The sequence below is a fragment of the Lissotriton vulgaris genome, chromosome 10, assembly GCF_964263255.1.
Source record: "Lissotriton vulgaris chromosome 10, aLisVul1.2, whole genome shotgun sequence".
Taxonomy (NCBI): domain Eukaryota; kingdom Metazoa; phylum Chordata; class Amphibia; order Caudata; family Salamandridae; genus Lissotriton; species Lissotriton vulgaris.
In genome coordinates, this window is record NC_141698.1 from 189,849,484 (window position 1) to 189,874,689 (window position 25,206).

At 48.0% G+C, this 25,206-nt stretch overlaps 1 protein-coding gene across 1 annotated transcript in view; it reads right to left on the minus strand.

Annotated features, from left to right (window-relative positions):
- The window catches only part of TMC5 (transmembrane channel like 5), a 757,208-nt gene that overhangs the window by 267,958 nt on the left and 464,044 nt on the right, over nucleotides 1-25,206 (minus strand). The gene's annotated exons all lie outside the window — the stretch shown is intronic.

The window sequence follows — 25,206 nt, forward strand, 5'->3', positions numbered from 1 at the left end:
TCCTGTATACGATTTAAACATATCTGTGATATACTCTTCATCTTCCTTTCTTCCTACCAGTGTCCTTGCTATCTTGTCAATCCCTGCTCGCTCATCTTTGTTTAATCTGTTTGTTCTTTCAGAACCAGCCCTTCGGGTCTCAGAGTCGCCTAGCGTTGTCGTTTGTGTAGGATCTAGTACAAGGGGTTCGGCCGGTACGGAGGCCATGGGGGCCGAGGCTGTGGCGCTACTCTCGTTTGTACCTGGGGGTGGTGGGTGCTGTGCTAAGAGTTGGGAAGGGGAATATGGAGGGGGCATGTAGATGATCGGAGGACCTAACAGCAGATCATCGTTGGCTCGTTGTTTCGAGGGTAATTCAGGATAGAGCGTAGGGGGCGTTCTAACCGGACACTGGTTTGATGTTTCTATTTCTAGTTTCTGTTTGGCTTCCTCTCTTTCTTTTATCTCTTCTTCTAGTTTCTGAGCAGCTAGGTGGGCTGCTTTTCGCAGCTCTTTTCCCAACCTACTCTCAGTTTTCTTTTTACGTTTTTCAGTTTCTTTGCGCCACATGCCGAAACTATCAAGCATAGTTTTTACCAAGGGCTGTTTCTAGCGCGCTCATTTTATCATCATCGAAGGATCCTATCAGTGGCCACTGACTTTCTCGATCCTTTTTCGTATATTTATGCCACAGCTTGCTATAGGCTATAGCGATTAATCCATGTTTCATGAACATGTCCTTATTAGGGGTGCCCTCCAGTGGAGCCGGATGGTTCATGTCTAATAAGCGGTCCGGGCTAAACAGGCTACCAATCAGTGGGGAGAAGACAGGCATGACGGATCACAATGGGGACAAAAGTCAGCACTACCTATCTTATCACTGCGTGCAAAGACTAGACAGAATATTTCTATTCTACGTTGTTTGCAGGCGGTGAATACCTCAAGAACCAATATCAAACAGTCAATGCTCGGTCAATCAAACGATCAGTGGGGAGAATAAATAGGCACGCAAAGGTCTGCGTTCCCTACCCTTTCACTACCTGCAAAGAGGGAACCTGTTCTTTCCTGTTTGTAGACAGAGAATCTCCAGAAAGCAATCCGCGAACAGTAGTTCGGGTTCAATCAATTAATCAGTGGGGGAGAAAGATAGGCACGACGGCTGCGTTACCTATCCTTCACTGCTTGCAAAGAGAGAGAGCCTGTTTCTCCGTTTGCAGACAGCGAATCTCCAAATAAATCAATCAAAGAATAATACTAGTATTTTCAAAACAATCAAACAATCATTTCGCAATTCGTCGTGTTTACACGACCTTACCCGGACCGCATGGACAGTTTCTTGTCTTCCGAATCCAGCGCCCGATCGTCCTCTATTCTTCGTATTCCTCGCGGCACTCCTGATGGTTCCCAGTCAGGACCGTAGATCACTCGAGAGAGGTCTGTTCGGAACCAGTGAAGTTCGGATGATCGGCTGTCAGACGAGGGTCTATCGGACAGGTGCACTCCCGATCGTTGCAGCCGTTCACTCTGTCGTCAGGACCTCTCCCACTGGATCCACTGGTCGCTGATGGGCCCTACGTTTGGGACGCCAATTGTTGAAAAAGGTACAGGCAGAGGACCTTTTCCGAAAGTTGCCCGGCGTTAGTCGCCTCTATACCCACTCAAGTTTACCCAAACAAAGAGGCAGGCGCTGGAGACTGGAAGGCAGGAAACAGAAGTTTTATTCCGACGGAGCAGAACACATCAAATCAGACAACAGGGTATCTTCTCGAGGTGCTCTAACCGCATCTCTGAGGCCTGGCCTCTTATACACAAGTTTATTGTTTTATTAGGTTAAACACATCTCTGTCATTTACTTTGATGTAAGGAAAGACATCCTCGGAATCCCCACTTCAGGCCCGTTCCCACACACATTTACAGTTGAAGTCCCCACCCCGGTCACAACAGGTGATGATTGTCGCGCAGCTGGACATTCCGCCGATTCACGGAATGTGTGAGGTTGATCGGATCTCATGGGGTGGGGGCTTTGATCAACTCTTGGATCCTTTGATGGGGGAAACTTCCTACTGTACAGGAGAGGGGGGCAATGACAGTACCCGCGGGCCCAGGTGGCGGCCTGGGAACGAGGAAGACAAACGGGTACAGAGGAAAGGGGGTTTTATCAAAGGATCCGGGACCATGAAAGGAATGGTGGGAGGTGTCGCGCTGGGAACAGGATGAGGTTCCGAGGCAGAGCTGTGTGGGAGAGGGGTTTACGATCCAAGGTATGTGAGAGCGGGGGCTGTCAGCGTGCGGGGGATGCTTTGCGAGGTCACGGGAGAGAGAGAGAGAGAGAGACGCGCTGGCTATCAACGATGGGCAGAGAGGCCATGGTACTCAAAATGGCTGTCGCTTACGCGCATGAATGGGCTCGAAAAGGGGGGCAAGATGGCGCCGATAATGTTGATGCTGCGACCTAAGGTTTAACACTCCTTGTTGCAAACCGGTCCCAGAATAGGTAATCTATCCATGCTCCGTGTATGTACCAACACCCAACTGGGACTCAATTTACAAGACCCATACCTTCCCTTAAGCAACACAAAGGGAGAAACTCCTCTGAGGGAGTGGTTTAATAGCACCATAACTTGTCTTGCACATCTACATCTGCTATGATAGCCAAATGAATTGCCTCCTTCAACATCCTATTCACTCTCTCCATCATACCATCACCCTGTGGGCTATACAAGGCCACCAACTGGTGTTTGACTCCATACGACTTCAAAAATGACTGCATCATCTGTGACTTGAACTGGACTATACTGTTCGTAATAGTTCTGGGAACACCTTCCCTATGAAACATGCCCTTCAACATTCCTACAACCGCTTAGATAGTTGGTTCTTTCAAACACTTGCACTCGACCCATTTCGACAAATGATCCACCAGCACCAACACATAACCCTAGACAGAATTGAGAATATACATTGGGCCAAAGAAATCCATCCTCAACTTCTCCTAAGAGCCATTGGGGAATTTTACTTGGTGGAGAGGGGTATTGCTCACACACAAAGTCTTGTCTGTTTCTTGGCAACTCAAACACCTGCCACATGCATCTCAACTTCGGCATCCATCCCTGGCCACCAGTAATACAGGTGTAGATCTTGATACCTGTCATCCCAAGATGCCCCTGATGGGCAAGAGGAATTAATCTAGGTCTTATTTCCAAAGTGGGCACTAGTAAATTTCCCCTCATAATGGCATCCTCCTCAATGGTTACTTCATCCTGGACGTTATGATAGGACTGAAAACCATCACACACCTTTCTTTCCTCTGGCCAACCCTTGACAATGAGTTATTTAATTTTCTTTTGAGACTCATCCCTTTTGGAACCCTCCTTCCATTTATGTTTGCCAATAGCTCCCTCCAGCACCACTAACTCATCAACCAAACCAACGACTCATTTCACCTCCTCTTCCGATTGATTACTCTGAATGACATCAATGGGACATCTGGAAAGAAAATCTGCACAGGAAGTCTTCCTGCCCAGAATATGCTTCACCTCAAAATTAAACTTATACTTCTTAGATAACAACCTCACTAACCTCGGGCTGACCTTATTGTGAGCCTTTTAGTCCATCAAGTACACCAAATTTGATCAGCAACATGGAGGAACCTTCTGCCCCATTAAAAGGTCTCAAAAGGCTTGGGTGCCGAAAAAAGCTTACAGACTGTTATCGATGGCCTCCACCAGATCTGTTTTAGGCTCAATCCCTGCTCCAGAAATGTGATGCCCTGAGCTTTATAGACTTTCAGGGTCAAACATACATTTCTCTTTCTGAACCATGAATCTATGTTTCTCAAGCATACTAAATAAGTCACTCAACAAACCCAACTGCTCATCAGTAGTACTGGAAAAGATCAGAATATCATCCTGATATGCCAATACATTTTTACATTCCCCAAATAATTTAACCATCAACTTTTGAAACTCGGAAGCCACAGAGGCCAAACCAAATGACATTCTTACAAACCTGAAAGCCCCAAAAGGTGTATTAAATGCTGTCAAAGAACGTGACTCCTCTGCCAATTTCGCCTGATGATATGCTGCCATCAAATCAATGCATGAGAATATTTTGGCACCGTCCAAGCAAGGATTTCCTCTATTTTACGCAACAGGAAAAAGGTAATTTAAATATTCCTGTTGAGTGCTCTCAATTCAATGCAAAGTCTAAAGTCCCCCGCCTTCTTTTTTTCCACTACAATGGGTGAAACCCATTGCAAGGAGTCAATAGGTTCAATGACCTTCCCTGCACACAACATTTCTAGATGCTGTTTCAATTGGCTACGAACACTCAGAGGAACATTCCGCACCTTATGGATGACAGGCACTGCATCATTTTTTGAGTATTCCTCTGTGTTCATGGCCCTGCACCGTACCCAACTTGTCCTCAAACAGAGATATGTGTTCACTTAACAGCCGCTGAAGTGTCTCTGTCAGTGCTAGGATCACTATCAATGAAAATGGACAAGACGTACCTGGTCTCAAAACCATTCAAAATTGACCTTGGTCTTTCCACTTTAAAATGTTGTATATTCTCTTTGCCACATATACTTTAGTGAAAATCGACCTGTCTTTGTAATGCACATAATCCGAAAAATAGCCCATCATGTCTATGTCCTGTCTGCCAAATGCCACAGTGCAGACATCTGGTAGTCATAACTGAGTGGAGTTCCACTCCTTGAAGTACAAATCATTGATTACAAAAGTAATCAGAGACCCTGAATCCACTGTGACCTGAACTTATACATCTTCCTTTGCAATTGTACCTAATATATCCCCATTGTCCTTCACACACAAGGTTGTATCCACAGTTTCTACGGAAAACATGACCCTGTTGCTGCCTTGAAATGTACATACACTGGTATCTAAACTTTCATCTCGATGTTCTAGCATGCCAACTTTCTGGGTATTTATGCACACGTGTGCAAAGTGTTTACTTTTCCTACGCAAATGTCTTAACTGTGGACGGATCATTCTCCGCACTAACTAAGTCTGAGCTAGACCCAGATCTAAAGCAGTTGACAAGCCTCTTGTCCTCTGGAGCCTACGGTATAAAGGTTTTGGGTTTAGTCACCACAGCATTGACAGAATATACATTCAACTCATCCTGGACTTGTTTAATTCCTTTGAGGCTAAGATTGATCTTTTACTACCCCTTGCGATCTCCAGTGTTTAATTTAAGCTGGAGTTTCTACAACACAGGAGCCTCTCTTCGTTTTTTTGTTAAAATAATTCATCACCAATTGATCCCTTAAGCAAGAATGAAGGTTACCATCAAATTCATAAGTGGCTATCAAGATACGTAGTTCAGCCAAGAAATAATCATTAGACTCATGTTGTAATTGGTGTCTCGTATAAAAGCGGCGTCTCTCTACTATGATGCCTGTGTCATTTTTGAAGTGGTTACGTAGCCTTCACCAAGTTTCCTCATAAACATTCCAGTCAGTTTCAGAGGTTTGAGTAGCCGCAGGTAAATGATCAAAATATGTTGGCTTTCTCATTCTAAACAATGGTATAGGAGGACCAACTTCCAAACCAGTTCAAACTTGGGACCTTCAATTGCAATTAGGTAGCTGTCAAACCCCTTGAACCATTGTTTCCATTTTGTTTTCTGGACGTCAACTTCCACTAAAAAATTTACTGGATAATTTATATTCTGCATGTTATTCACCTGGTAAAAATAGTAAAAACTAAGCAAACATAGGGAATCTTGGCAAAGAAAAATTATCTGTATCTTATATGTGTTGTGTACAACTTCAGTACAACATTAAAATCACTATAATGTCCCACACACAAACAAGGTTAGTGTACTATGCCTGTGACAGTTCAATCATAGATGAACCAATCACATAAATGACAAGGGGGGCCGATTCACAGAACTAATCTGAGATAAAATCCTACACTTACTACTTTTGGTATTCACAAAAGACATTTAGTAGTAGTAAAGTTAGGACTCCTAACTTTACTACTACTAAATGCCTTCTGTGAATACCAAAAGTAGTACGTTTAGGATTTTATCTCAGATTAGTTCTGTGAATCTGCCCCAAGGACTTGGACCAATCAAAAGTCTTGAACCTTGTTCACTTTCTTAACGGGGGACATGACTGCCCAGGATATTGAGTGCAAGTTACCTGCTTCACAAGAACCATGCCAATAAGAAACGCAGACAATTGAGTGAGATTGCTTGTAACACCTGAATTGAGGCAGTGGGTAGGGAGCTCCGTGGCTCAGGGGGAAAGAACCTCCAGGATGACGCACAGACAAAATGTGATGCAGCGCATGTAGGCTAGCTGCTGTTGGGGTGCGCGAGCAGGTGCCAGTCAAGATGCTACTTCACACGTAACTCACCAGCACTCTGGCCTAGCTCATCTGTTTCAGGCCAAGTTTTTCAACTATGCTACTTAGAGTCCAATTTAGAGCCTGCGCCACCGTACCTTACACAGTGCCAAATGAAGGTAACTCCGATTACATTCGCAACTACAGTGATGAAAACTCCCGCTGTGCCATTAGAATGTGCTGCCTGGGCCCAATCAACGCTACATTTTGTTGGGTTCTTCTGAGTAGCTTAAATAGACACAGGTACACATGTGAAGAAGTCACTTTAATTTAGTACATCTAAACAGCACACCGACAATCCCCATCCAAAGCTCTGGGTGTCAGCTAACAACTGACTTGGCTTGGAATCCTAACGTCAGAATTTACTTCCCCCACATTCCATTTAATACGTACTACCTATTGGATACAAGAACACAAGTTATTAAGTAAGACAGTCCACGATGTGACTCCTGGAAACCGTGAGGTTGCTTCCTAACCTTTATACTTTTTTTAAGGGAAGTAGTTTCAAAGTAAAAATATGCACTAGTGTAAAACAGATAACAAAAAGTTTCTGTTTCCTGCTCAAGGGCATAATTCTAAAATTAGTTTCCTGAATTTTCATTTCTCAATATAAGATTGGAGGCAATTATTACAAAAATTATAGCAGCACTTAAAAGTGTGCTGAGTTTGGTACTTTCATCCTGACATACTATGCTTAGCAGAATACAAAGGGTGGTTAAATGGAAGGACCGAGGGAGAATGTTTAGCCAGCAAGAAGAGAGTCCCAATTCATGTTAAATGGTATGATGGTTCAGTGGGGTTACGTGAATGAAGCGCAGAGCCCACTAAATCAGATAGTGGGAAACTACCAATAACACAGCGCACTATACAACACACATGTAACATATAGAAATATTGTGTTAGACCCACTATAGTGCTACAAAATATGATGACACATAATATACTGATTAGCTGAGTTATAATTGTAGCAAGTCCTACTAAAAAAACAGTGCATGAGACAAAGCAATATAAAATCTTAATGGTTTTCACTGTGTGTCCATCGCACACAGTACACCTTGATTTGTTTTGATGTTACTAAAAATAGTAACATCATACTTCGTATTTAAGAGGTAATGTCACTGCTTAATTTGAGCCGGTGGTTGCAGGTAGGGCCCACTAGCACTAATTTTGGGGGACTTGCACTTTTTTTCTTTATCAGACATTACACCAGAGCAATACAGTGAGAACGTAAAAGGAGGAAAGGAGAACGAGCAGACATCCGGAAAACTGTTTCTCTGGTAAAATACACAGGATTTACACCTCACCACTTGTAATCTTACTTTGGATTTTTTTTTAGCTATAATGGGATTACTAGGACAGTCTGAATGAGCGCTATAAAGTGCTATACTTTAACTTCGAGCCACAGCTAGACTATCCATTGGCAGTAATTAATTAAAGTTCCCATAGAGTACTACTGACTCAGTGTTCAGTAGCTTTGCCAAACTCTTAGCTTAATTCTTCATTAATGTAAATGAATGAGATCTATTGATTTAATAGAGATTTCTGTATTTGGTCATCTGATAATGTAAGAAACCTAAGAGGACCAAACAAAGCTGGTAATAAACTGGTTTCTGTGTAGGAGCATAATGTAGTTATCTGTGTGTTAACTGCAGGTTCCACATTTTAATCTTGAGTAGACCAACTAAGCCTTTCATACTTCAAACGTCGATAAAATTATATAATCACCATGGATTTGAGTAATATAATATCTTCTATTTGAGTGCCAGGAGCCAATTCACAATTAGGCGGGGAGAATCAAGACATGGATGTGTTAAATATTTTCAAAATAGTGCATAGGGCCAGGCATAAATGTATCAGGGTAGAATACTGAAAAACTCATGAAGGCCTAACAAGGGACCTTGGGATTGGCACCCGGGGAATATCTGTGCCTCAGAAATCATAGAGAACTGCTAAACCATCACTTACGGCTTGGGGTTGATAAACCCTCAAGTGGCATTAGAAAGGCAGCGGCTACAATATGGGTATCAGAGTGTACATCTCACTGTGTCATTAAGAGCCTGGACCTAGGTACAGAACAGTGGAATAATCAGAAAGTGTGCTAGACAGTGAGGTAGTGCCAGGCCCCCCAAAGCTGAAGCCTCAGGGCAATACCAACGTTTTTAGACTTCTACTTCATTGTAAATGGCCTGGTGCATTAGTATTTCCAAGGATTTGCTGACTGGATTACTACCATGGGTCTTTGATATTCTATGGTATTGTGCTCACCTTCTCTTCTTTTCCATCCCTCCCCACTGAGAGCAGGCAATAACTCCAATTGCAGTGCACTGGTTTCGCGAGGTATTGTTTTAGGGACACCAAGATATTACTGATGCAAATGTGATCACTATTTGTTCCAGAGATGCTCGGTACTTTAATACACTTTTGTTTTTGTATTCTTCTCTGGCTTTATGTTTTTGATATCCAGTTCCACATGGGATCTGGGGGGACCTTGTATTTGAAGGTTTAAGTTGCCAAGGAATAGTCCTTGTGCTCAGACCATTTCTCATGCAGGATGGTTGTATCACCATCCCATCTACCTTTTTTCAAATCCCCACCATTGCCTGTCTCTGGACTTGAAGGTTTATTAGCTTTATTAGCCTTCACATCTTACACTGTTGCACTTTCCCTGAGATGCACTTGTCACAGTAACAGCGCCAGTTGTCTGGCCCTGCTCAAAGTGCACATTGATTCAGGAAAAACATTGCCTTTCTGTCCAGGGGCATAAGCTGTACCTGTTTCTACTCTTCCTTGTGCTGGCTTACATACAGATTGAGGGATTCTAATGGGTTGCTACTGCTGGTGCTGTAGGTGGTTCCCTTGGAGACTGTTGCTCATTCTCCTGATGAGATATTATATTTAGAATCTTGAAATGTTCTACTGTTGATGTTTTTACTACTCAACAATTCCAATAACTTTTTATTGTGGTTGCCCGCGGCTCAGAATTACAACTCAATGACTTTGTACTGGGCGGGTGTCTTGTGGCCTTCCCCCCACTATGTGCCCACATTTTCAAGTCAGTCATTTTCCTTTTCGGACAATTTTGCCCACAACTTTAATGACATTATATAGATGGAACTGGCCTTCTTGGAAAACAGGCTGGTATTTCCCTTGCTGAGATACCCGGTAGCACTGCCACATATTTTGCACAGGTTGAGACTGATGTAGAAATACAAAACGTTTTTACAAGCCTGTTCCTGTCTTTGCAGAATAGCAGCAGATTAGGATGCCATTTTTAGAGAATAGAACAAAGGACGTCCCTCACTTCCCAATGGACAGGAAAAAAGAACGTTGTATTCCCGAGATCATCAGATTTAACAATAGAGAAGAAATTCAGCTCACACCCACAATGTAATCAAACTGTTTGGGACTTACAGTTTCACTCCGATCGCTAATTCACTTCTTCGCACACAGGCCCTCGTTGCAAGTGGACTGAAATATATCTTTTTATTTCTCCAACCCGGAACCACCAGTCCTGGAGGTCCCGGGGTTCCAGTGGAGGTTCAATAAGGAGGATTATGCGGTTGTGGGGAATAAACATGTGGAGGTTGGTCATTCTGTTCCGATGTCCGTGTGTTTTTCTCAGTTATTCTATCTTGCAGCAGGCGAAATATCAGGGTGAAACACCACAGATAAACAGCATTACTCCAAACCGCCTGTCAACAAACACATCTGAATTGAACGGCCACTTGCAATGAGGCCCACAGTGTTCCAAAAAGGCAGTAAAAGACCTATATTTAGACACCACCTTATGCCTTATTTATTATGATGTCCTCATGACCGAACTGCTCCACCCTGGCATTCCCTGACTCCTTGTCTCTCCTATTACCTTACTTATTTTCTTCTCCGCACCTCTTTATGCATTTCCCCTAGAACACCTTTTGCTGTCTTCATATGGTTATCTGGAATGTGATCCTCTGGCATGTCCTCCTAGATCATAATACTTTAAGTATGGCCTCAGGATGCTTAAGGACCCCCTGACCTTCACATGCGGTCCCCTGGTCAACAGCAGCACTGGACTGCTGTTTATTTGAGAGAACACTAACATTTACAAAGATGTTGAATAAACAAGCTTTTATTTACGCGTAGACGCAAGAAAAAGAAAAGACGCACATAAGGTGTCCTGCACCACTTAACTTTGGGAAAACCTACATTTTTAAAGACCTCTTGTAACAAAGGTGTGAAAATATGATAAAGTCACTCGAGTATTCCAAAGTCTATTTCATTAACATGCAGAAGTATTTCACCTTAGTACATCTGAATACATCAGTAAATTGAGAAGTATTTTTTTTAAAGTGACAGCTTAAATAGAATGAATGTAGAAACATTCATAACCCGCCCACCCTGAACTAAGCGGTAAGTCAGTTGTGATGTGGATACCTCTGGATGGCTTGGATTATTATATACATGGACAACATTATGGTTTATTAAATCCAACACAAGTTCACTGTTGTACAGCGTACACCCAAAAGTCATGTATTTCAAGCTGCTCTTGTATGTGATAATGAAGAAAAAGGAGGCAAAGTGAAATAAAACAATTGCCTAGGATCATAAAGTTTGGGCAAGTGGGAAAGCGGGATTGGTTCCAGTTTTATTGGTTTCACATTGTGCAATTCTATTTAATTTCAAGTCAATAATGAAATTACTTCCTTTTTATACTTGACTCTCCCAAGCAAACAGGGAACGCTTACCCCAAGGTGCAGTAAAGGTTTATCGGTCTAGATACATCCTAACACAGTAATGTCAAATCGATACCTCCTCTAGAGAGTATTATTATTCATTCCTATTCTTAGCATTTGTAAAGCGCACTGTGACCAGACTGGTATCTTGGCACTGAAGCGTAAAGTTGTTTACTGGGGGAGAGGGGGCAAAGTATATTTACTGCTGTAGCCATCTACTGCTCTGGAAATAACCAAGTCTTCAAGACTTTCCTGAATCTCAACAGGTCCGTGTGTACTCTTACATTAGGTGGAAACTAGTTCCACAACTAAGCAGTTTTCTAAAAATGCTAGTCCCCCTTGTCGGACCTTTCGGAAGCTGCTTATCTGATTGAGATTTTCAGTGGTAGAACGAAATGACCTCCTGGGGACATATCTTTTCAGTCTACGTTGCAACAGCACAGGGCCCTAGTTATGAAGGGCCTTGAACACAATGCACATAGACCTAAAAAGGATACTCCGTTCCATGAGAAGCCAGTGGAGTTCTCCAAGGGCAGTCAAGTCAAGTCAAGTCAAGTCAAATATACTTATATTGATTCGTTAAAAAATCGTAAAAGGATGGCAAACCATCATAAAACACAATACATTAAATGAAAATTTTTTTTAAAACATGAGAAGCGTGAGACGTGACCACAGTTAAAAAGCTGACAAGCAATTCAATAAAAAAAAATTAAAATTCCGGCCAGTAGGTTGTTTGTTAACTTGTCCGCTTAAATCAATTTTTCCAGTTCCTTAGCAGCTATTTTCCAGAGTTTTATGGCACTGCAGGAGAGGGGAATTGAAAGCCCTCCAAGACACCTGATGACTGCAACTCTGCAAGTTCTTATTTTGTTCAATTCGAAAAAACTCCGGAAGAATGGATTTACGGATTTTCAGTAGGAAAGGGCATATGCATAGTAAGTGTAATAGTGACTCCTCCCCTTGATGACAGAGGCGGCATTCCTTGGATGGCCATGTAAATTTCTATTTTGGGGTCAAATCCTTTGAGGGGAATGATCCCATACGTAGCAGCATCAGGTAATGCTTTTTATGGTAGGAGAGGTGTTCGGTCAGATACTGCTGCAGCTTAATCCTCTGGTAGGCCTGTATCACAGCCCAAGCGTGATTTTTTTTGCGTAGTTCATTTTATCGGTTGACAAAGAGGTCCGCTTGATTGCGGAGTTCACGATGCTTTTAAGACGCGAATACGTTAATGGTGTTAACCAAGCCTCCTCTAGCTGTAATGCCGACAAGGATTCCTTTAGGATTATCGTGGTCGAATTAGCTAGTCTTCCTTGATTTTCAATCTCAACCCAACAGCGGTGGGCTGGGTGTTGTCTTCTGACTCCCTCATCCTCCAATAATACTTTACTAGGGCACGTTGTCTGGCAATGATCTGATTTTTTAGTCTGAATTCTAAACGGATTTGTTCCTGCGAGGTATGTAGCGGTATAAAAAACAGTTTTTTTAAAGAATATCGATTGTGCTGTATTTAATAAAGTAGCATCTTTAGTGTTCAAAATTTCAGAGCCATACGAGATGGAAGTTAGGAATTTTGCGGAGATCACTTTAAGCAGATGACCAGTAGAACAACCTATAAGCTTTTTCTTCAGGATTTTAAAGGCAAATAACAATTGTTTTGCTTTTGTGCGTCCTTGTTCCACGAGTAGCTTAAAATTGAGCTTGCCATCGAGCAAGAAGCCTAGATAATTGTAGGAAGTAACACGGGCCAGTGGTTGTTTGCCCAGTTTCCAGGAAAAGGAGTGCCTATTCAATGTTTTATTATGTTTGGAGAAACACATGACTTTTGTCTTCTGATGATTGATTGTAAGATGGTTTAAGGTGATATAAGCTTCTAGTCCTGTGATCAATTTCTGCAGGCCAACTGGTGTTTGTGATATCAATACAATGTCATCTGCGTATTGGAGGCACGGTGTCGGTATTTTGCCCAATTTTGGGGGGTCAGCTGGGATAGACTGGAGGCACTTGTCGAGATCTGATATGTATATGTTAAACAGGCACGGCGCTAAAACACAACATTGTTTTAACCCATTTGATGTTGGAGTCTTACCGGTTACGCTGGACCCGTCTCCTTTCTTGATTTGAACCCACGTGTGGGAATACAGATTGATAATGGTATCCAGGAGCCTTGAAGGAACCCCCCAGGCTTGCATTTTTGCCCATAGAGAAGCTCTTGGAACTTTATCGAAAGCCGCTTTCAGGTCTACGAAGCAGGCATACAAGGGCCTTGATTTTGCAAAGGCTTGGTTGGCTAAAAGAGTAACCGCAGAGATGTTCGTAAGGGTGCCCATCCCAGCCCGAAATCCAGTTTGCGTGGGAGGTATTAAGTTTGTTTGACTGGCCCAAGCGTCTAGCTCTACAAGGAGATTAGATGCGTACATATTTGCCTCCACATCTATCAGCGCAATCAGACTGTAGTTGGAGGGGTCTAAACGGGAACCTGCTTTATAGATTAGATTAGGATGCTTCCTCTCCAGGACTCGGGGATCAGACTATTAGCTTTGACTGTGGAGAAAAGAGGAGTCAGGACTTGGGACCAGAATGGAGGGTCATGCCGGAATAGAGCGTTTGGTAGTCCGTTCGGACCTGGAGCTCCCTCCTTTTTTAGATTTTTTATAGTTTTCAGAACTTGGATTTCCGGGAACAACATGAAATCATTGGGGCATTCATAATTCGTTGTATAATTGGCTTTACCTTGACCTCCAGCCTCCTTCCCTGAGGGTAATTGGCAATTTGGGGCCAATTGGGGTATAGTTTCATTGTATAGGCGTTCGATATGAGCTCTCCATGTGGCCTCCAATATGTCCGAATTATGATGTCGGTTCCGGCCATTGATTAGTTGGTTGATGTGTTCCCAAAAAAACTTGGAGTCCCCTAATTTACAAGCATAAAGGAGTTTCGCCCAAATTTGTTCTTGATGTTCTTTTTTGGTAAATTTTATATCCTTTTTTAACTTTTTTCTTGTTTTTGCAATTAAAAGCAGGAGCTCCTGGTGGCGTTCTGGTCCCTGAGATCGTAGCTGTTTGATGTATTTATTTAGTTGCTGTTTTTGTTTCCTCGGGCTATTATTGAACCAGGCTGCCCCTTTTTTGTATTTTGCTTTATTAAAGTGGGATTTTTTAGAGAATTTCTTAATGATTTCATTGATAAAAGACTCCCAGGCTTCTATGGTTGATGTTTCAGATTTGGGTTTTTCCAAAAGGCTGGTGTAAGTACTTGTAATATCTTCAATGTTGTCCTTATTTCAGCGGAGTCGTTTTAAGTTGTAGCATTGTGTTAATGTTGATAACGCTTTTGATTTCTCATGGGTTGTGAATGATTTAATAAAGTGAAGGATTGCGGCTGGTGGTCACTTTCCGCCCTGTCTTTTATCCGGAAGTTCACAATGTACGGGAGGAGGTCATAATCCGTAAAGGTGTAATCAATAGTAGAGCGTGTTTTTTGTGTAACCCTGGTGTTAGCTGCGGGCCGATCACTCGGACATTGGCCATTGTGTACACACATTGAAAGGTCTTTCAAGAGGGCCGCGCAGTTTTTGCCAGATGTGTCCTGTCGTATTGGGGCTGGTATGGCCTCCGTTTCACCCTTACTCCTGGTGTGTTGTAGATTCATATTAAAGTCACCTGACATAATAGTTTTGGCATCTGGATAGGCGAGTTTTAATGTTGTTAATGAGGTAATTAGTTGTTCTGTTCTTAACTTCTTTTGTTTGGATGCGGGGTGAATATAGATGTTGAGTATGAGCAGAGTCTGGGACTCCGAGACGTCTATTTTAACACACAGCATCCAAGAACAGTCTAGGTCTATACTCAAGGCGTGCCGTGGGATTTCTATTGAAATAAAGGTAGAGAGACCCCCTTTTGCTCTTTCGTGTTTTGTAGCTCTGTTGGCTGGGTTCAGGAATTCTTTAAAACCGATTATTGGAGATGAGGTTATCTGCCAGGATTCTTGAAATAGAAGAATGTTGTATTGTGTAATAAAATCCATGAAGTCTGGGTCTTCTAATTTTGAGTGGAGGCCGTGCACGTTCCAGGAACATATGTCACAACCTTGGTGTGTGTGTGAAGCAGTTGGCGAGATTGTTCATTCCATTCCCAAGGTTGTGCCTTCTGCTTTTGAGTCCCAGGAGCCCAAAAACTTACTGGCTTATGGATGATCAAAAGTAGTAGTAATTTTCCTTGCCGGGTACTCTTTGTCCCTTGTTTGGCTATGGTGATCCGAGCCTTTAGCCCCCTTTAGAAGACTTGCAATGTGAGAAGAAGGTTGTAGTGGGTGTGAGAAGTTGGCCTGATATATGATGCTCACTAGTTCTAGTGATCACCTTGTATCAGTCCAAACAACCCTTATGGCGATTGGTTGTAAGTCATCCTTATAGACCAGCTATCCTAATGGTAGCATGGACAAAGCAGTCTTAGGATAAACTCTTTTGGCATGTGAAGCCAGCTGTTTTACCACATATAACCCCTTGAATACCAAATGAAAGGACACCACACAGATTGTTATGAAAATAAACAATATATTTATTACTAACAAAACACCTCTGAACTCTTTATGAGATCAGAGGTCTAAACACATGACAAGACTCTTAAGAAAAATACGTTAAAGTTGCACAATTTACAATGGTGCCTTAGTGGCACGACAAACCATATACTAAGAAAATGGTATAAGGAAATCGATAGAAGGAATGGAGCTGTCCAGAGGCTGTAGGATCGCTGGGACTACACTACCCTAACCTTAGGTAAGGGGCAGGAGGCCCACGGGACGCGAGTGCAGAGTGTGAACTCACACGCGAGATGCGTAACAAAGTCAATGGACACTACAATTTACGAAAAGGTAAGTATTAGACAGTTACGACTAGTTAGGACTAAAACGACTGGATACCTGGACACTAGGAGAGGCAATCTACCCTTGAGCACCGAAATGCTCTCGTTACCTCACCCACGGGCTGCGGGTGCATAGGTGTGAAAGTGTGAAGTCAATGGAGCCTTGAAGAAAAGATGCTGCACGACCAGGAGGAAGATGTCCGGAGAGATCCAAGGGTGGATCGAGGAAGTTGAAGACCTGAAAGCAGAGGGGACAATGTTCACAGTCACTAGCCAGTGACTGGAGTGGAACCAGGAAGGAACCAGATGCTTTCTGGACTTTCTCAGTTGTTTTTCGCTCTCGCTTTGATAAAAGCTTAGGTACTGTTAGATCTCTTTCAAGAGACTGGTTGCATTGTTCTTGGGATAAAAGGTCCTGCACGCCGATGTTGTCGAGAACACTTGATGGGTTAAGTGTTGGTGTTATTGACTTAGTAAGTTTGATCGATACACTGGTTGACACTGTTTCACTGCTTTTTTGCCCCGCTGGGTGGTAGGGACTTTCGAAATCGATATCCTTTGGGGATGCATTTTCATTCTCTGTTGTTATTGCTTTTTCATTCCCTGTTGCTGTTGCGACTTTCCTTGTTGTACCCAGTAGGCCAGTAAGTATAATTGGAAGTCTAAGGGCAGTCGATGCAGAGGAACTTCAGGGTCTATTTAATGTTAGTTTAGCAGCAGCTGTCTGAACCCTATTCGATCTTCTAACCAGATACTCAGGGGTTCCAAGGAGAACAGCATTACAGTAATCAAGTCCACTCAGTATAACGCTGTTGGACCCGGCCTCATGGCGTGGTCCCCCTCCTTCCACATGGCAGGCCCTGGACGACATCGACCCCTGTCCTCCGGCCAGAAGCTACCCCTCTCCAACCTTCACGAGAGTCGCCACTCCTGGCGACCCCCGGCTCTCCCCCTCCGGAACTCGGCGACCCCTACTCGCCCCACTCTGCTGGTCCGACCCCTATCCCGGGCCACCAGCTCAGGCCCCGACTCCATCTTGGACCCTCCACATCCGGCCCCGTGGCCTCGGCCCGACCCCGGCCGCGGCCCCAGCGAAGCCCCGACATCGAGGCACCAAGATCCGGCCAGGTGGTAAAACGGCCACTTGACTTCGATGGCCCTCCAGCCGTCCCCGGACGCCTGGTTTCGATCGCCCTCCGGCCTCCCTGGGCGCTGGCTCCACCCCCCTGCGGGGTGTCTGGACAATCTCATCCCAGCCCCTCTGACCCCCAGGCGCGAGGGTCCGGACATCAAAGGACTCCAGACCTAAATCTGGGGCAGCTCTGGACTGGGTGGGCAGTTGTATACTGGAGTCGAGAGACCCTGAGAAGAACTCGCGACTTTGAACCCTGAAACCGTCTTTGGAGCCCTGCTGGCGCTGCCGCGGCCCGACCTCGCTGAAACTGTCTTTGGAGCCCTGCTGGTGCTGCCGCGGCCCGACCTCGCTGAAACCATCTTTGGAGCCCTGCTGGCGCTGCCGCGGCCCGATCTCACTGAACTATCTCGGAGCCCTGCTGACGACGTCGCGGCTCGACCGTGTGGAACCTCCAGCTCGAGGACCGCAAGCTGAGGGTAGGGTATCCCTGTGCCAGGCTGGTACTAAGACTGTCCCGCTACCCTATTCCCCCAGTTACCGAGACATTAAGGATCCCTCAATACGATTGTACCTATTGCTGAAAGAACCTGCCTTGATTGCTGATAAAGACTCTAAAAATCTATCCTTGTGTGGTGTCCATTTGTAGTGGTGTGATTGCTCGGCTGTACGATTCTAGGAGAGGAACCTCGCCAGGAGGCCTCTCGACGGCGCTCGGCCAACTCCAGAAGGAAAGGTGGGTCTCGGGGTGGTCGGCCAGACAACTTCTGCCTCCCCCTAGGATCGCCTTTCTAACATTGATGGCAGGAGGTGCGATCCGAGCCGGCGCAAATCGTACAGAGAGCGACTCACCCACTACTGACAGAAACACACTACAACCATGACTACCAAGGAAACCAGACCGACCGCGGAGTTCCAGAAGGAACGGTTGGAAGACTATAACCACAAAGAATTGAAACAATTCTGCAAGGACCTGGGCATCGCTACCACTGGACTAAGCACCAAGGACGATTTCACGCAGGCCCTACAAACATGGGTAGAGGCAGGAGCAACGCCACCCCAGAACGAAGATAACACGATCCCAGATATGCACCCGGAAACCATCACAACCCCAGCAGAGGAAAGAAATACCAACGTAAACGCGGGCCTCTCCTACGAAGACGCCCGAGAGCGAGAAAGGAAACGGCTCCACGAATTGGAGCTTGCCCGACTCCGTCTGGACGGAGAACTACAGCTGGCCAAGAAAAAGATAGCCCTTGAGCAACTAAGGCTGCAAGGGGACCTGGAGGAGAAACGAAGGCAGAGGGACTTAGAGGAGAAGAAGCTCACGTTCGAGCACGAGCGTGGCTTAAAAGAACTTGAGATCAAGGCCAAAAATGGGGAGGCCAGCGCCTCCGGGAACCGGAGCCCACCTCCTCCTGCGGACACGAAGGTCCACATCCCCAAAGATGTTGTGAAAGAATACTATAAAAACGACGACATCCAACAATGGTTTAAGGCCTACGAGGTAGCCATGACCTCGCACCGAGTACCCCAAAAAAACTGGGGTGCCGGCTTGTGGGGAAAGTTCGTCAACGAAGGGAGAGACCCCCTGCTGGAGCTCCCAGACGCCGAGATGACCTCTTACGAACATATGAAAGCCGCCCTCCTTACTTGCTATGGACTCACCCCCGAGATGTACCGGCCGGGATTCCGAGACTGTAAAAAAATCCCCGGTACTACATGGGTGGAGTATGTGAACTGCTATAGTAGAGCCCTAGAGGGGTGGATCAAAGGCAGCCAAGTCACCACCTACGAGCAGCTGTTTAACCTCATTGTATGGGAGCACGTCTCCAACAACTGTTTTGGCGAACTCAGGCAGCATCTCCTCGACAGCAAGCTGACCGAGCCACGTAAACTCGCCGTTGAGGCCGATCGATGGGAGAGCACCCGGGTCCCCCGGAACTCGATGGGAGACCACGGCCGAGCTCCCCAGGGGCCCCACCGTCTGCGAGGCGGCGAAGGAGGCCAGAACAGGAACCGAGACTCCCCCGTGGTGCCTCCCCCGACCAAAACTTCACCATCCCTGGCCAGAAGAGGGCCCCCCCCAGCACGGCCAGGGCCCCGCTCGAACGTTATCTGCCACAAATGCCAGCGACCCGGTCACTATGCCAATGACCCCAACTGCTCGATGAACCAGCGACCCGGCACCACCGGTCCGCCAAACCGTCAGATCGCGGCCGCCTCCCTGGGAGAGGAAAGGGGCGAAGAAGAGAACTATGACGAAGACCAGACCGAGTGGGAGCCCGCCGCCATGTCCCTGGTATGTCTAGGCGAAAGAGACATGGTCCCCCGGGCCCCGATTCCGGGCAACACTCAGACGTACCGCCAGTGGGTCACCATTAATGGGCACTGGGCAGAAGCCCTCCGCGACACCGGAGTCAGCGTGACGGCCGTCCGTTGCCACTTGGTGACCCCTGACCAGATCCTGCCCAATGTGCTGTGCCCAGTACGGTCGGCGGACAATTCAGAGAGCCTGTGCCAGATGGCCCGCATCCCCTTCGAGTGGGGGGAGTGTCGGGCATGCTGAAAGTGACCGTCCGGGACGATGCCTCCGTGGACTGCCTCCTCGGGAACGACCTGGAAAGTTCCCACTGGGCCGACGTCGAGCGAAGAGAGCATCTGGGGATGCTAGGCCTTCCCGAGTGGGTCTGTGCGACCACCCGATCCATGACCTCCTGGGCCACCGCCCCAACCGAAGAACCGGAGCGGCCCGCGCCTCCGCGGCCCTCCGTCCCCGAAGACGTCGACCCTGAGCCCGGTCCACTGGGGCCCAACCTTGAAGAAATTGCCACGCTCGGCGACCTCCCGGAACTGGCCCAATGGCGCCAAGAAGGTGGCCCCACCCGAGAACAGTTCCGTCAAGAACAGAAAGCATGTCCCTCCCTCGAGGGGACCCGACAGCAAGCCGCCGCTCAAGCCGCCGGAGACCCATCGGGGTCCCACTGGGTCTATTGGGACAACGATCTTCTCTACAGCGAACAAAAGCTTGCCAAACTGGGGGCCAGCCGGGTGCCGGTGGTCCCCCTCCGGTTCAGAGATTTCCTCCTGAACCTGGCACACGATGTGCCCCTCGCCGGGCATCTGGGGCAGGACAAAACATACAGCCGCCTGGTGACCCATTTCTACTGGCCAAAAATGAGGAATTATGTGAACAATCACTGCCGGACGTGCCCAACCTGCCAAGCCAGCGGGAAGAGCGGCAGGAAGCACAAGGCCCCCCTTCAACCATTCCCAGTCATCAACACCCCATTCGAGCGGGTTGGGATCGACATTGTGGGGCCCCTGGAGCCCCGAACCTCTCAGGGTCAACGTTTTATTCTCGTACTGGTGGACCATGCCACCCGTTATCCCGAAGCCATCCCTCTCCGGACCGTGACGGCCCCCTTGGTGGGCCGGGCACTGATGGGGATCTTCTCCCGGGTGGGCTTCCCCCGAGAGGTCGTCAGTGACCGGGGTACGAACTTCATTTCCCGATACATGAAGTCCCTGTGGCAACAATGCGGGGTCACGTACAAGTATACGACCCCCTACCACCCCCAAGGGAACGGACTGGTGGAACGTTTCAATCGCACCCTCAAGGGGATGAACATGGGCCTGGAAGAGCCCTTGCGGCGCCAATGGGACGTGTTGCTGCCCTGCCTCCTCTTCGCCTATCGGGAGGTCCCTGGGGTTCAGCCCCTTCGAACCATTGTACGGACACCCCGTCCAGGGTCCCCTCAGCGTGGTCAAAGAAGGCTGGGAGGTTGCAGCCCAGGAGGCTTCCCCCGACGTATACTGGTACCTCCTAACCCTCCGAAACCAGACTCGGCGGTTTCGGGAACTTGCCAAGGACAACCTCGAGGCCAGCCAAGAAGAGATGAAACGCTGGTATGATCAAAACGCCTCTTCCATTGAGTTCGAGCCGGGCCAACAGGTCTGGGTCATGTCCCCGGTCGAACCATGCGCCCTCCAGGACAAGTGGACTGGGCCCTTCAAAGTGGTGGAGCGCAAGAGCCCTGTCATCTACCTGGTGGACATGGAATCCCCCAGAAACCCCCTCCGGGTCCTCCACACCAACAGGTTCAAACCTCACTTTGTCCGAACGGAACTTAGCCTCCTGATGGCTACTGATAGCGGGGCTGAAGACGACTCCGAGCCCCTACCAGACCTCCTGAGCACCTCCGAGAAAGACGGCTCTGTGGAGGGAGTCCCCCTCTCCTCCGCCCTGACTCCAGAACAACGCCAAGACTGCCAAAAACTGTTGAGGCAATTTGCAGACTTGTTTTCTCTCACCCCCGGAGTCACCCAGTGGTGCGTCCACGATGTCAACACCGGGGACAGCCCGCCTGTGCGACACCGGGCCTACCGAGTTCCCGACCGAGTTCGGACCTGCATTCAATCGGAAGTCTCCAAGATGCTGACTCTGGGGGTAGTCGAACCCTCTGACAGTCCGTGGGCCAGTCTCGTCGTCCTGGTTCCAAAAGCTGCCGCCCCGGGCGCCTCTCCCGAACTAAGATTTTGTGTAGACTACCGGGGATTGAACGACGTCACTCAGACCGATGCCCACCCCATTCCCCGGGCCGATGAACTGATCGACCGCCATGGGGCCGCCCGCTACCTAAGCACATTCGACCTAACCTCCGGGTACTGGCAGATCGGACTAACGCCGGGCGCCCAAGAGCGCTCCGCTTTCTCAACCCCCGATGGCCACTACCACTTCAGGGTGATGCCCTTCAGGATGAAGAACGCCCCCGCAACGTTCCAGAGACTGGTGAATAAGGTGCTGGCGGGGCTAGAAGAGTTCAACGCCGCATATCTGGACGATATTGCGGTGTACAGCCTCCACTGGGCCGAACACCTCCAGCACCTCCGGGAGGTCTTGGCGGCCCTCCGCCGGGCCGGACTGACCATAAAAGCCAGCAAATGCCAGATCGGCCAAGGTTCCGTGACCTATCTGGGACACCAAGTGGGGAGCGGCCAGGTGGCCCCCCTCCAACTCAAGATCAACGCCATCTTGGCCAGGGAGCCCCCGGTCACCCAGACAGGAGTCAGAGCCTTCCTGGGGCTCACTGGGTATTACCGGCGTTTTGTGAAGAACTATGGGAGCATTGTGGGCCCCCTCACCGAACTCACTTCCAAGAAGCAGCCACAGAAGGTGCACTGGACACCCGAGTGTCAGGCCGCCTTTGAGACCCTAAAGACAGCGATGTCTACCGCCCCCGTGCTCCAAGCCCCCGACTACAGCCGGGATTTCGTAGTCCAAACAGATGCCTCCGAGCACCGTGTCGGGGCGGTCCTTTCCCAAATTAACGCCGAAGAAGTTGATCAACCGGTGGCCTTCATCAGCCGACGTCTGCTGGCCCAAGAGCAACGCTGGAGCACCATTGAAAGAGAGGGCTTCGCCGTGGTGTGGGCCCTCAAGAAACTCCGACCCTATCTCTTCGGCACCCACTTCCGGGTGCAAACTGGCCACCGACCTCTGCGGTGGTTGATGCAGATGCGAGGGGAGAACCCAAAGTTGCTGCGTTGGTCCATCTCCCTACAGGGGATGGACTTCACTGTGGAACATCGCCCCGGCAGCGACCACGCCAACGCCGACGGCCTGTCCCGCTTCTTCCGCCTCGGCGAGGAGAACCCCCAAGAAGATGGGTGACTCTCCCTGCCTTCAGCTGGGGTGGACGTGTGTTGGACCCGGCCTCATGGCGTGGTCCCCCTCCTTCCACATGGCAGGCCCTGGACGACATCGACCCCTGTCCTCCGGCCTGAAGCTACCCCTCTCCAACCTTCACGAGAGCTGCCACTCCTGGCGTCCCCTGGCTCTCCCCCTCTGGAACACGGCGACCCCTACTCGCCCCACTCTGCTGGTCCGACCCCTATCCCGGGCCACCAGCTCAGGCCCAGACTCCAACTTGGACCCTCCACATCCGGCCCCGTGGCCTCGGCCCGACCCCGGCCGCGGCCCCAGCGAAGCCCCGACATTGAGGCACCAAGATCCGGCCAGGTGGTAAAACGGCCACTTGACTTCGATGGCCCTCCAGCCGTCCCCGGACGCCTGGTTTCGATCACCCTCTGGCCTCCCTGGGCCCTGGCTCCACCCCCCTGTGGGGTGTCTGGACACTCTCATCCCGGCCCCTCTGACCCCCAAGCGCGAGGGTCCGGACATCAAAGGACTCCAGACCTATATCTGGGGCAGCTCTGGACTGGGTGGGCAGTTGTATCCTGGAGTCGAGAGACCCTGAGAAAAACTCGCGACTTTGAACCCCGAAACCGTCTTTGGAGACCTGCTGGCGCTGCCGCAGCCGACCTCGCTGAAGCCGTCTTTGGAGCCCTGCTGGCGCTTCCGCGGCCCGACCTCGCTGAAACCATCTTTGGAGCCCTGCTGGCGCTGCCGCAGCCCGACCTCGCTGAAACCATCTTTGGAGCCCTGCTGGCGCTGCCGCGGCCCGATCTCGCTGAACCATCTTCGGAGCCCTGCTGGCGCTGCCGCGGCCCGACCTCGCAGAACCATCTCGGAGCCCTGCTGACGACGTCGCGGCTCGACCGTGCGGAACCCCCAGCTCGAGGACCGCGAGCTTAGGGTAGGGTATTCCTGTGCCAGGCTGGTACTAAGATTGTCCCGCTACCCTATTCCCCCAGTTACCGAGACATTAAGGATCCCTCGATCCTATTGTACCTATTGCTGAAAGAACCTGCCTTGATTGCTGATAAAGACTCTAAGAATCTATCCTTGTGTGGTGTCCATTTGTAGTGGTGTGATTGCTCGGCTGTACGATTCTAGGAGAGGAACCTCGCCAGGAGGCCTCTCGACAGCGCTCGGCCAACTCCAGAAGGAAAGGTGGGTCTCGGGGTGGTCGGCCAGACAACTTCGGCCTCCACCTAGGATCGCCTTTCTAACAAACGCTATGTGCTGTTAGGGATTTTGCATGCACAGGTGGCACTGGGAGCAGCTTGCTGAGCCCACAGAGCAGTGCAAAACAAACCCCAGCCACTTTAAAAACATACCTCTCAAGAGAGAGATGTTCATCAAAGGTGACTTCCAAATTATGAACAGCCTCAGAGGCGTGCAACTCTGTCTCAGAGGGTAGTGGCCAGAAGGTATGGGGTAGTGGCATCAGGACTTTATTGGCTGAACAGAAGAGTACCTTGTTTTAGCCCCATTTATTTTAAGGTAATTAACATTCATCCACTTTACGATGTCTGCTAGACAGGTCTGAAATAAATGTGCCACATCCTGCTGACTATTATCAAGAGACAGGATCAACTTTGTAATATCAGCATTGTTAATCAAGGTAATATGCATTTTTATTAAAGAAATTAGAAACTTCATATAAATATTAAACAATATACTGTTGACCACCTCTAAAGACAATCGATAGGGTTGTAATTCAAAGGCCTGACAATGGTCCTACAGGTAGGATTTTATCCACTCTAACACGGTACCACCGACACCCAGAGATGTTAGCATTGCTAGCAGGTAGTGGTGGTTACCCGTGCCAAAGGCTGCCAACAAATCAGGCAAAATTAACTTGTGGAGTGGCCACTGTCAAGCCTCAAATACATCTCACCCATGGCACACGGCAAGGCTGTCTCAGGCATGAATCCTAAATGTTCTTCTTCCAACAAGAAATACATTTCCAGGTAGAGAGAAAGGGTCCTACTCACATGGGGTTCCGGTATCTTCACTGGGAATGGAAGAAGGGAGATAGACCTATGATCTCTAAAAACTGTCGGATCTACTGATGGCTTTTTCAATAAAGGAGTAATTATGGCTTTTTTCCAACTACGCAGTACTACCCCCAACAAGGGGCTTAATTTAGATGGCAGTATGAAACGAAACCCTCAAGATAACTGCTTGACTCAGCACACCATGTACGTGCTTCGCCTTCCTTACGGCCACCTAACACCACAACCCACATTCAAAGCGCCACTCCTACCATGCTCTCATCAATGCAGTCCTCAGGCACATCTAATACCATGCTGTTTGGCCCTCGGAAAATGTATGCGAATGCCCATGTCCTAAATGATCCAAGATGAATGGTATCCTAGATGAATGTTCAAACAAGTTAAATATAGGAAGTCCTGGGTAACATTGAATGGCATCTTAAGCGTCCCTAAGAATTTGGGCT